Here is a 13,859-nt window from a genome sequence, read left to right as displayed (position 1 = left end):
TGCCTTATGTTTACCTGACACACTGTTCTGTTTCATCTGTATTATTTGTGAAGAATGTTGTGGAATCCAGTAGTGGAAGACACCTGGGCCAAGATTTTGTTTCTTTTTGGTGTCCAGTAAATATTATTAATCATGACGATGAAAACTTTGTCTACTTAATATCTCCTTTTGAGAACCACATAGTGACAATCTGCTAAGTTGATGGTTGATTCCGTGGCCACTGCAGTGAGAATGTGTGTGTGTGTGTGTGTGTGGTCACATAGTGAAAATGCACTGAGTATTCACTATGTACGAAGCACGTTACACAACTGCCCTTTGAGGTAGGTTTTTTTGGGGCTTTTTTTTGTTGTTGTTGTTGAGACAGAGTCACTCAGGCTGGAGTACAGTGGCACAGTCTTGGCTCACTGCAACCTCCACTCGCAGGTTCAATCAAGCAATTCGCGTGCCTCAGCCTCCCAAGTAGTTGGAATTACAGGTGTGCACCACCACACCTGGCTAATTTTTGTGTTTTTAGTAGAGATGGGGTTTCACTATGTTGGCCAAGCTGGACTCAAACTCCTGGCCTCAAGTGATCCGCCCGCCTCGGCCTCCCAAAGTGCTGGGATTACAGGCATGAGCCACCGCGGCCCGCCTGAGGTAGGTATTGTTATTATCCCTGTTCTACAAATGAAATGTCAAGGGGCAAGAAAGTAACTTCCCAAAGTTACACAGGGAATAAGCAGTGGGGCAGTCACCTGAGTGCAGGCAGTTGTGCTCCTCCCAAGAAAATGATTATGGAAACACCATCGATAATTTCTTATGATCATGAGCCAGTTTTACAAGCGTTTGTTAATTGTGCTTGATCCTCAGAACTCTAGGAAGTGGATAAAGTAGGAATTGTCATCCCATTTCACAGATGAGATTACTGAAGTTACCTGACCTGCTCAACTTTGTATAACTAAAGAACCTAGAGAAATGTGGAGCTTCTAATCTTTCTGACCAAGATGGGTGCTTCTCATTAAACCTATAATTTCCTAATTACATAATTAGTACCTCTAGCCTGATCAGAATGTCTCACAATGTATATATTTAATACTGTCTGTCCTACGAGCAGCAATTATACCGATTTGCATCTCAAAATTGATATGTGTTAAAATATAAGAAACAGAAATATAAAATAAATTTATATTTCTTAAATTATAAGAAACACAGTTTTTGAAATAGAAACATAAACTACTGAAAAATCGGGTATAAAAAGATCCCTTAGAAACATCATCTGGGAAATCTGAATGAGGATGTAAAGATTTATCACATACTAAAATTTCAAAAAAGGTTTCTTGTATAGAAAAATGATGAAGATGATGGATTGCACATATCACACAGTCTCTTAAGTGGATCTTTTTTTTTAGAATGGTTGTCATAGGCAATTTTAGAGACAATAACTAGAAGTGTCACTAGGTGGCACTATTGTTCTTAGTATAGTACTGTCTTAACCCATTCCCTAATGAATTTGAGATAAAGCAGCCAAATCATGAGTATCTAGACAGCATTACTGTCAGTAATGCTGTGACTTTGTCAAAGTTGTTTCTTAAATAATTGATGAAAAGTCTTACAATTAAATTCATACTATTTCATGAACCCCAAATGTAGGGAATAATCTGTAGGACTCCTTTTTACAAATATCAATGGCAAATTCCCTTCCCCTTCTCCACCCCTTTTGCCTTTTCCTTCCCCTTCCCCTTCCCCTCCCCTCTTTTTTCCTTCCTTCCTTCCTTCCTTCCTTCCTTCCTTCCTTCCTTCCTTCCTTCCTCCCTCCCTCCCTCTCTCCCTCTCTCCCTCTCTCCCTTTTTCCTTCCTCCCTCCCTCCCTTCCTTCCATCCTTCCATCCTTCCTTCCTTCCTCCCTCCCTCCTTCCCTCTCGCCCTCTCTGCCTCTATCCCTTTTTCCTTCCTTCCTCCCTTCCTTCCTTCCTTCCTTCCTTCCTTCCTTCCTTCCTCCCTCCCTCTCTCCCTCTCAGCCTCTCTCCCTCTCTCCCTTCTTCCTTCCTCCCTTCCTTCCTTCCTTCCTCCTTCCTTCATTAATTTACAAGTATTTATTGAGTGCTTGGAAAGTGCCAGAATCTCAGCTTGGCTCCAGCGGCTTTTACACCGAAATAATGACCTTTGTTGAACATGAGATCATAGGCTTTGCACTGAAAAGACCAGACTTCCTCCACTTACTGACTTGAACAAGTCGTTCTTGTTACCATCACTTCAATTTTAGAGATGAGAAGGCTAAAGCACAGAGCTAGTGGTTATGTATGAAAATACTTTGTAAAATTATGCTTTATATAGGAATGCTATTATTACCACCTCAGGAATGTTGAGAACTATATCTATTATAGTTCTAGATAATATACTCTAATAAGGCACCTAAGCTGATTAAAAACAGGTCTAGCACAAATGAGACAGCTTCTATTTTTTTTTTCTTTGAGATGGAGTCTTGCTCTGTCACCCAGGCTGGAGTGCAATGGCGTGATCTCGGCTCACTGCAACCTCCGCCTCCCAGGTTCAAGAGATTCTCCCACCTCAGCCTCCCAAGTAGCTGGGACTATAGGCGCCTGTCACCACGCCCAGCTAATTTTTGTATTTTTAGTAGAGACAGGGTTTTGCCATGTTGGTCAGGCTGGTCTCAAAAGGTACGAAAAGTATTTTGTGAGATGCGTATGAATGGGTGTGTTTAAATATAAAACATTGTTCTAACACGTCTCACAGGAGACCAGCCTAATCTTTTACCAGCCGCACTTAACTGCAGTTGATTGTAATGCCAGGACACAGGCTTCCTTTCAGACAGTCATTCTGAATGAACTTGATGATGATTCATATTTCCTCGTGGACACTGGTAACTAGCACAGGGAAAACCAATCTGAGGACCTTCGTCTACTCACATTTTTTAATAATCCGAGTGTAAATTGAGATTGACTCATTTGGGAGGTTGTGCTTACTGTACTTTTGTCAAGTAATCTTTTATTCGATCTATTTATTCAGTTCTTACTTACTGAAGTGTACATTACATCTGAGAGCCAAGGGTGATAGCGAAACTAGGACCCTACTCTCTGGGAGTGTTTTAATGCCCAGCACTTTGGAAGCACGTCACGAATGTGAGTTCTTATCTGTTACCAGGGTGCCAAACAGCTGTTCAGGAGCTGCGACGGGTGTCTAACTGCTCACTGAAGAGGTCAAAGAGAGCTTTTAGAAATGCCTGCCCTGACAGTGATGCTTGTTCTCTCAGTGCTACCGCTGATCACCTTCATACCAGCCAATCACATAGCTGAGAACTCAAGCAAACACGAAATACAAAAACCTCAATTTGAAGAGTTTTATATTGAAAATATCCAGGATTTCCTGATTATTTTACAGACAAGCTAAAGAAATTCAGTAGATTATCTGCGTTTCATCGCTGCCAGATGATAAACATTTGGGAGCAGGGGCCACTTGCTGAAAGGCATCTTGAGAGATATACTCCCACTTCTCAGATTGGAAGACTAAGGCCCCAAAGCCTCCAGATCTAGCCTCTTAATCCAGGCTTCTTCTTAGCCACTGTGGTCTCACCCAGTTTATCAGGCAGTGGGATCTGTCTGCCCCACCCAACTCCAGAGCTTCTCCTTTTGTTTTTGAATTGCCCTTGAGTTCTGCACCGCTCTTCTCCTCTTCCCTATGGGTATGAAAACACCAAGGATGTCAACAGGAAAAGACAAGGGTCTGTAAACAGAGAAGCAAGCAGGAAACAAGGCCTGCATTCATGGGAATAAACTAAGCAATCCTAGAAAATTTGTCATTCATAATGGCAAATTTTAATCAGTGGTGCTGAGAAACTCTTCCCAAGCAAAAAAGGCTTGTGTCTCTCTGGGGTGGGCCTTTCTCCTTGCTCCAAATCTGGTCTTAGTTCCCAGTCTAAGGTAGCTAGGGGATCTTCACAGCACACTCCTTGAACAATATCACATTCATATAACCTTGCCCCTCCCTTGTTTGTGAGTCTGGCTATTTCTTTCCCTGTTAAAAGACAAAACCCCAACCTCTTCACAGAACACCAACCAAACAAAAGCAGGAATCCCTCTTTATCTGATGGGCTTGCCATGCAGAGCTGCGGACCCTGAGTTGCCTGGCAGATGGGAAGCAAGCCCATCCTGCCCTGTGGAGGGGAGGGGCGGAGGAGAGCCCACTGCCAGTCCACAGCGGCCACACTGGAGAGACCTGCAAATCCGGGCTGGCTGTGCAAATCCGGGCTGGCCGTGCAAATCCAGGCTCATTGTCAGGCTGGCAGCATTGGCCAGGGCTGAGTAAATCAAGTGAAACAGAAGGCAGATGGATGTGACCAAGTTATTGCCAAGAGGAAACAGACAAGGTACTTTTAAAGAGATGAAAAATAAGCTTTTCTACTCTGCATAATCATGGAGATGGAAAAGGTTAGATTCTTGCTTACCTTTTCAGTGCATATCTGTGTTTTTATGCATATGATTTTTGTTGTGATTTTTTCTTTTTGACCTCATATGTTGCACCTATCTGTCATGTCACTGCTACCACTTTGCTACTTTACCTGAATATGTGAAAACAGACCTCAATTTTGAAACTCTTCCATGGCACATTTTTCTTCTATTTGAAAAGATGCGTTTGATTTAGAAAATACAAAGGCACTCTCCTACTTTCTTTGTACCTGGGCTAAATTGGACATAGGTATCAAAATTAGCTACCTCCTCACCTGTGAAAGAGACACTGATAACAGATTGAGGGTGGGATGGGCCGGCCGTGAGGACCTATGGTGCAGGCTGGGGTTGTCCAGGCCAGGGCAGTGTGAGTCAGGGACAAGTATGTGTTCCAGCTTTTGTGCTTGTGTCACAGAGGTCAGAAATGACAAGCAGATAGGGAAATCTGTGGCTTTGGTTTAAAATAGAGCCCAGGTAGGCCGGGCGCAGTGGCTCACACCTGTAATCCCAGCACTCTGGGAGGCCAAGGCGGGCGGATCACCTGAGGTTGGGAGTTCGAGACCACCTGACCAACGTGGAGAAACCCCGTCTCTACTAAAAATACAAAATTAGCTGGGCATGGTGGCCTATGCCTGTAATCCCAGCTACTCGGGAGGCTGAGGCAGGAGAATCACTTGAACCCGGGAGGCGGAGGTTGCGGTGAGCCGAGATCACGCCACTGCACTGCAGCCTGGGCAACAAGAGCGAAACTCCCTCTCAAAAAACAACAAAAAAAATAGAGCCCAGGTATTGTATTTTGAAATCAATTTATATATAATATGTGTGTTCCATGCATATGTGCACATGTGTGTTCATGCAGCCATAAATCAAACATCTCTGGAAAGACACACCAGAAGCTAGTTGCTGTTGTGGTGGGAATTTGTAGCCATGGGCCAGGGGTGAGAGGAAAACTTAATTACATTGTAAACACTTTCTTTTTAAAATTTTAGAATGTGCACTTGCATTTCCCATTAAAACTAAAACATATGATAATCATCTTAACTAAAGGATATATTCTTTACAAGGGTAGGAAAAATCTCGAAGTAGTCCCATTGAGCAATTTCTTCCTTGGCATAAGGGGAATAAAATCCTAGTTGTCACCTCAGTTTGAAGGGAGGTTAAAGTGGGTTATCTTTCCTTTATGACTTTACTACAGAGACGTTGAAGGGCCAAGCATATGTTCCCAAGTAAGCAAGTGGCTCTTGAGTACTATGGGTTCGGGGGCTCCTGATAGCAGTGCTACGGCAAAGATGGTGAGAACTTTGGTGTTTGTGTTGGTTGGGCCTGGATGCCACCTTCCTGGCCCTGTCATTGGTTCACCCGTATTCTTAGAAAGATCTGAGCTGGAGTGGTGGAGATTGAGAAAATGAATGAATTGGAAGAAGATTCTGAAGAAGTAGGAGTGACTGAAGAATCTGTGAGCTCCTCTATTGACAGGGAAGAGCTCCCTTCCCTGTGGCCCCCAATACAAATGTGAAAACCAATCCCAGAAAAAAACAACAACAAAGATCACTAATAGCAGTAGAAAAAAATACATTGGGGGTGGGAAATATTATATTCTAATGTTAGAAGTAGGAGACTAGTTAAGGAGCTCCTGCAGCACTTTGGCCAAAAAGGAGTGAGATGGTGAAGAAGCGGGCAGTTGCAGAAATGATAGGAGTGACACCGTGCTTTCCCTCCCCTGGAAGACAGGGATCAGGATGTCACTGCAGGTCTACTTGAAGGTAACAGTAGAAATGGACAGACAACATCTGTATTAGTCAGTTCTTACACTGCTACAAAGACATACTTGAGACTGGGTAATTTATAAAGGAAATAGGTTTAACTGACTCACAGATCTGCAGGCTGTACAGGAGGCTTGGCTGGGAGGCCTCAAGAAACTTACAATCATGGCTGAAGGGGAAGCCAGCACGTCTTACATGGCAGGAGGAGGAGGAAGAGAGAGAGCGGGAGGAGGGAAGAGAAAGAGCGAAAGGGGAAGTGCTACATACTTTCAAATGACCAGATCTTGTGAGAGCTCTATCACAGGAACGGCAAGGGGGACATCCACCCCAACCAGGCCCTTCCTCCAACACTAGGAATTACAATTCGACATGAGATTTGGGTGGGGACACAGAGCCAAACCATATCAACATCCAAGCCTATGTCAGATCAAGGCCTAGGGAACTCGTGCAAAGGCAGTATCAAATGCATCCAACTTCGCCAGGAGGAGGGAGCTAAACGATCAGGCCAGGTGGGATGGAGAGTGAAGGGAGAAAGTGCAAGTAGATGCCAGAGTGGCCTGATTTTGTGGGTCACTTGCAGCTGCTGGTGAGCATACTAGGAGCCCTGAAGGAGACACAGGGAACACATATATGGGGATGGATAGGAGTCTGGGATCACTCACTTTCAGGCTTACGGAGTAGCTGAGTGGGTGGAGGTATAGTCAAGAGAGATAGAGAGTTCAGGACAAAGTTTTGGGGGAGAAAATGACGAGTTCAGTTTTAAACATTTTTTTTTTCAATTTTAATTTTTTATTTTTGTGGGTCCACAGTAGGCAAATATATTTATGGCATATATGAGATATTTTGATACAGGCATGCAATGCATAATAATCACATCCATGTAAATGGGGTTTCCAGTACCTCAAGCATTTCGCATTTCTTTGTGTTACAAACATTCCAACTATACTCTTTCAACTACTTAAAGATGTACAATAAACTATCGTTGACTGTAGTCACCCTGTTATGCTACCAAATACTAGATCTTATTAATTCTCTCTAACTTTATTTTTGTACCCGTTAACCATCCCCACTTTCCCCTGCCTCCGACTACCCTTCCCAGCGTCTGGTAACCATCCTTCTTCTGTCCCCATGAGTTCAATTGTTTTAATTTTTATCTCCCACAAATGAGTGAGAACATGTGAAGTTTGTCTTTCTGTGCCTGGCTTATTTCACTTAATATAATGGTCTCCAGTTCTATCCATGTTGTTGCAAATGACAGGAACTCTTTTTTCTTTTTTATGGCTGAATAGTTCTCCACCATGTATACATACCACATTTTCTTTATCCATTCATCTGTTGATGGATACTTAGGTTGCTTTCAGATCTTGGCTATTGTGAATAGTGCTGCAATAAACATGGGAGTCAGACATTTCTCTGATATACTGATTCCCTTTCTTTTGGGCATATACCTAGCAGTGGGATTGCTGGATCTTACGGTAATTCTATGTTTAGTCTTTTGGGGAGCCTCCAAACTCTTCTCCATAGTAGTTGTACTAATACACATTTCTACCAAAAGTGTACAAGGGTTCCTTTTTCTCCATATCCTCTCCAGCATTCATTGTTGCATATCGTTTAGATAGAAGCCATTTTAGCTGGGTGATTGATATCTCATTGCTGTTTTGATTTGCATTTCTGTTGATCAGTGATGTAGAGCACCTTTTCATATACCTGTTGATTTTTTGTATATCTTCTTTTTTTGTTTGTTTTTTCTGAGATAGAGTCTCATTCCGTCACCCAGGCTGGAGTGCAGTGGCATGATCTCGGCTCACTGCAACCTCCGCCTCCTGGGTTCAAGCAATTCTCCTTCCTTAGCCTCCCGAGTAGCTGGGATTACAGGCATGCGCCACCATGCCTGGATAACTTTTGTGTTTTTAGTAGAGATGGGGTTTCACCATGTTGATCAGGCCAGTCTCAAACTCCTGACCTCAAGTGATCCCCTCACCTCGGCCTCCCAAAGTGCTGGGATTACAGGCATGAGCCACTGCACCTGGCTTGTATATATTCTTTAAAGAAATGTCTATTCAGATATTTTGTCCATTTTTAAATTGAATAATTAGATTTTTTTCCTATTGAGTTGTGTGAGCTCCTTATATATTCTGGATATTAATCCCTTGTTAAATGGATAGTTTGCAAATACTTTCTCCCATTCTGTGGGTTGTCTCTTCACTTTGTTGTTTCCTTTGCTGTGCAGAAGCTTTTGAACTTGAAGTGATCCCATTTGTGTATTTTTGCTTTGGTTGCCTGTGCTTGTGGAGCATTACTCAAGAAATCTTTGCCCAGACCAATGTCCTGTAGAGTTTCCTCAATGTTTTCTTAAAGTGTTTTCATAATTTGAGGTTTTAAATTTAAGTGTTTACTCCATCTTGATTTGATTTTTGTATACGGTGAGAGATAAGAGTCTAGTTTCATTCTTCTGCATATGGATATCCAGTTTTCCCAGCACCATGTATTGAAGAGACAGTCCTTTTCCCAATGTGTGTTCCTGACACTTTTGTCAAAAATGAGTTCACTATAGATGCATGGATTTATTTCTGGATTCTCTATTCTTTTTTTTTTTTTTTTTTTTGAGATGGAGTCTCACTCTGTTGCCCAGGCCAGGCTGGAGTGCAATGGCGCAATCTCGGCTCACTGCAACCTCTGCCTCCCAGGTTCAAGTGATTCTCCTGCCTCAGCCTCCTGAGTAGCTGGGATTACAGGCGTGCACCACCACGCCTGGCTAATTTTTGTATTTTTTTCTTTTAGTAGAGACGGGATTTCACCATGTTGGTCAGGCTGGTCTCGAATCCCTAACCTCGTGGTCTGCCTGCCTCGGCCTCCCAAAGTGCTGGGATTACAGGTGTGAGCCACTATGCCTGGCCTGGATTCTCTATTCTTTTCCATGGTCTATGTATCTGTCATGCCATTGCTGTGCTGTTTTGATTACTATAGCTCTGTAGTACAATTTGAAGTCAGGTAATGTGATTCCTCAAGTTTTATTCTTTTTGCTCAGGATAGCTTTGGCTACTCTGGTTCTTTTTGGTTTCACGTAAATTTTAGGATTTTTTTTCTATTTTGGAGAAGAACGTCATTGGTATTTTAATAGAGATTACATTGAATCTGTAGATTACTTTGGGTAGTATGCACATTTTTAACAATATTGATTCTTCCAATCCAAGAACATGAAATATCTTTCCATTTTTTTGTGTGTCTTCAACTTCTTGCATCATTGCTTGACAGTTTTCATCGTAGAGCTCTTTCACTTCTTCTTCCTTTTTTTTTTTTTTTTTTTTGAGACAAGGTGGTCTCTCTCTGTTGCCCAGGCTGAAGTATGGAGTGCAGTAGTATTATCATAGCTCACTGCAATCTGAAACTACTTTGCTCAAGCGATCCTTCTAACTTGGCCTCCTGAGTATCTGGGACTACAAGCATGCACCACCACACCCAGCTAACTTTTTTACTTTTAGTAGAGATGAGGTCTTGCTATCCAGGCTGGTCTTGAACTCCTGGGCTCAAGTGATCCTCCCACCTTGGTCTCTCAAATTGCTGGGATTATAGGGATAAGCCACCATGCCCATTTCACTTCTTTGGTTAAGTTCATTCCTAGGTATTTTATTTTATTTGTAGCTGATATAAATGGGATTTCTTTCTTAGTTTCTTTTTCAGATTGTTCAATATTGACATATAGAAATGCTACTGATTTTTGTATGTTGATTTTGTATCCTGCAACTTCACTGAATTTGTTCATCAGTTCTTTTTTCTTTTTTTTTTCTTTTTTTTTTGAGACAGAGTCTCACTCTGTCATCTAGGCTAGAGTGCAGTAGCACGATCTCGGCTCACTGCAGCCTCCACCTCCCAGGTTCAAGCAATTCTCCTACCTCAGCCTCCCAAGTAGGTGGAATTACAGGCACACACCACCACAGCCAGCTAATTTTTGTATTTTTAGTAGAGACAGGGTTTCACCATGTAGGCCAGGCTGGTCTCAAACCCCTGACCTCAGGTGATCCACCTGCCTTGGCCTCCCAAAGTGCTGGGATTACAGGTGGGAGCCACTGTGCCCGGCTGTTCATCAGTTCTAATAGTTTTTTGGTAGAGTCTTTAGGTTTTTCCAAATATAGGATTCTATTATCTGCCAACAAGGATAATTTAACTCTTCCTTTCCAATTTGGATCCCCTTTATTTCTGTGTTTTATCTGATTTTTCTAACTAGGACTTCCAGTACTATGTAGAATAATAGTGGTGAAAGTGGGCATCCTTGTCTTGTTTCAGATCTTAGAGTAAAGGCTTTCAGTTTTTCCTCATTCCCTATGTCACTAGCTGTGGGCCTGTCATATATGGCTTTTATTATCTTGAGGTATGTTACTTCTATACCCAGTTTTTTTTAGGGTTTTATCATGAAGGGATGTTGAATTTTGTCAAATGCCTTTCTGCATCAATTGAAAGGATCGTATGGTTTTTGTTTTTATTCTGTTGATATGATGCATCATATTGATTGATCTGCATGTTTTGAACCATCCTTGCATCTCTGGGATAAATCACACTTGGTCATGATGAATGAAGTTTCAATGTGTTGTTGAATTTGGTTTGTTAGTATTATTTTGAGGATTTCTGCATCAAGATTCATCAGGGATATTGGCCTGTGGTTTTCTTTATTTGATGTATCTTTGTCTAGTTTTGGTGTCAGGGTAATATTGGCCTTGTAGAATGAGTTTGGAGATATTTCCTCCCCTATTTTTCAGAATAGTTTGAGTAGGACTGGTATTAGTTCTTTAAATGTTTGGTAAAATTTAAGAGTGAAGCCATTAGGTCCTAGGCTTTTCTTTACTGGGAGACTTTTTATTATGGCTTTGATCTCATCACTTGTTATTGGTCTGTTCAGCTGTTGGATTTCTTCGCGGTTCAATCTTAGTAGGTTGTATGTGTCTAGGAATTTATCCATTTCTTCTAGGTTTTCCAATTTATTGGCAGAGAGTTTCTCATAGTAACCTCTAATGATCCTTTGAATTTCTGCAATATTAGTTGTAATATCTCTTTTTTTATCTCTGCTCTTTTCTGGTTTCCATTTGCATAAAGTATCTTTTTCCATCTCTTCATTTTCAGTCCATGTGCGACTTTATATATGAAGTGTGTTTCTTGTAAGCAACAGATCATTGGGTTTTGTTTTTTAAGATCTATTAATATTCAGCCACTCGGTATCTTTTGATTGGAGAATTTAGTCCATTTACATTCCATGTTAAGAATGAATTTCTGCCATTTTGTTGTTTGTCTTCTGGTTGTTTCATAGTCTTCTCTTCCTTTTTTCCTTTCTTCCTGTCTTTCTTTTAGTAAAGGTGATTTTCTCTGGTGGTATGTTTTAATTTTCTGCTTTTCATTTTTTGTGTGTGTTTTTTTATTTGAGGTTACCATGAGGCCTGCATATACAACTAGTCTTATAACTGATTATTTTAAGCTGATAATAGTGATTGCATAAACAAACTAATAAGCAAAGAGAAAACTAATAAAAACTCTACACTTTAACTCCATCCCCTTCTTTTTAACTTTTTGTTGTTTCTATTTATGTCTTATTGTACTATGTCTTGAAAAGTTGTTGTGGCTATTTTTGATAGGCTCATCTTTTAGTCTTTCTACTCAAGATATGACTAGTTTACACACCACAATTACAGTGTTATAATATTCTGTTGTTTTCTGTGTTCTTACTATTACCAGTGAGTTTTGAACCTTCAGATGATTTCCTATTGCTCATTAATGTCCCTTTCTTTCAGATTGAAAAACTCCCTTTAGCATTCCTTGTAAGACAGGTCTAGCATTGATGAAATCCCTTGGCCTTTTTTTTTTTTTTTTTTGTCTGGGGTACGGTGGAGGAGTCTTTATTTCCCCTTCATGTTTAAGGTATATTTTTGTTGGACATACCATTTTAGGATAAAAGGTTTTTTTCTTTAGCACTTTAAATATGTCACACCACTCCTTCTTGGCCTGTAAGGTTTCCACTGAGAAGTCTGCTGCCAGATGTATTGGAGCTCCATTGTACGTTATTTGTTTCTTTCTCTTGCTGCTTTTAGGATCCTTTCTTCGTCCTTGACCTTTGGAAGTCTGATTATTAAATGTCATGAGGTAGTCTTATTTGGATTAAATATGCTTGGTGTTCTATAACTTTCTTGTACTTGAATATTGATATCTTCTCTAGGTTTGGGAAGTTCTCTGTTATTATTCCTTTGAATAAACTTTCTATTCTGATCTCTCTCTTTACCTCCCCTTTAAGGCCTATAACCCTTATTTGAACTTTTTGAATTACAGATGCTTGGCATCCAACTGGTCCACGTTAAATCCAGAAAGCATCTAGGTAATGCAAGAGACATGGTAGAACCTAAGAGAAAAGAATCTCAAGAAAGAAAATGTGACAAAAGTGTTAATTGCTTCAGTGAAATCAAATAAGTGTCCATTTGTTTTGACAATATGGAAGATAACTGGTGCTCCCAGTGAAAACATTTTTGGTAGAATGCTGTCTTAGTTCATTTTGTACTGCTATAACAGAATATCTGAGATTGGATAATTTATAAAGAACAGAAATTTATTTCTTACAGTTCTGGAGGCTGGGGAGTCCAAGGTTGAAGGGCCTATATCTGAAGAGAGCCTTCTTGATGCATCATCCCATCATGGAAGGCAGAAGGGCAATAAAGCATGTGAGAGAGAGATGGGAAGAGGGCTGAACTTATCCTTTTATCAGAAATCCATTTCCACAATAATGGCATTAATCCATTCATGAGGACTGAGCTCTCATGACCTAATTACCTCTTAAAAGTCCCACCTCTCAACACTGTTGCATTGGGGATTAAGTTTACAACACATGAACTTTGGAGAACACATTCAACCCATAGCAATTTGTGTCAGTAGAAACCAGATTACAATAATTGAAGAAGAAAAGGAGAGGTAAGGGGACTGCTTCAGTGGGAAATGAGCTTGATGTAATAATTACTTCCAAGTAGGATGACCAATTGTCCCCATTTGCAGAGAACTGAGGGGGTTTCTAGGATGCTGGATTTGCATGCAAAAGCTACAAATCAGGACAAGTTGGTCATGCTACCTCCAAGTACACTATCAGGCAGGCTGCTCTAGAGTTCACAAAAGAGACAGGGTGAGAGAAAATTAAGACGCTGGAATCACAAGGTTTATTTATGTTTTCTTTTCTTTTTTGAGACAGGATCTTGCTCTGTCACCCAGGCTGGAGTGCAGTGGTGTCATCATGGCTCATTGCAGCCTCATCCTCCTGGGCTTAAGCAATCCTCCCACCTCAAACTCCCTAGTAGCTAGGACTACAGGCACACACTAGCATGCTCAGCTAATTTTTTGTTTTTGTTTTTGTTTTAGAGACAAGGTCTCGCTATGTTGCCCAGGCTGGTCTTGAACTCCTGAGCTCAAGCAGTCCTCCCACCTCAGCCTTCCAAAGTGCTAGAATTACAAGTTTGAGCCACCATGTCCAGCCTATGTGTAAATTTTAAACACAAAGCAAGAAGCAAGTGGAAACTGAGATAAGTTATCACACTAAGGATAGGATCCAAGTTGGATGTAAGAGCCACACAAACAAAATCCTGTGTCACACAATGTTCATATCCTATCTCTCTCACCTACAAAGACACATCAGA

The sequence above is a fragment of the Gorilla gorilla genome, chromosome 17, assembly GCF_029281585.2.
Source record: "Gorilla gorilla gorilla isolate KB3781 chromosome 17, NHGRI_mGorGor1-v2.1_pri, whole genome shotgun sequence".
In the NCBI taxonomy this organism is placed as follows: Eukaryota; Metazoa; Chordata; class Mammalia; order Primates; family Hominidae; genus Gorilla; species Gorilla gorilla.
The sequence above is the reverse complement of the archived record's forward strand: the minus strand, read 5'-3'. Positions refer to the sequence as shown.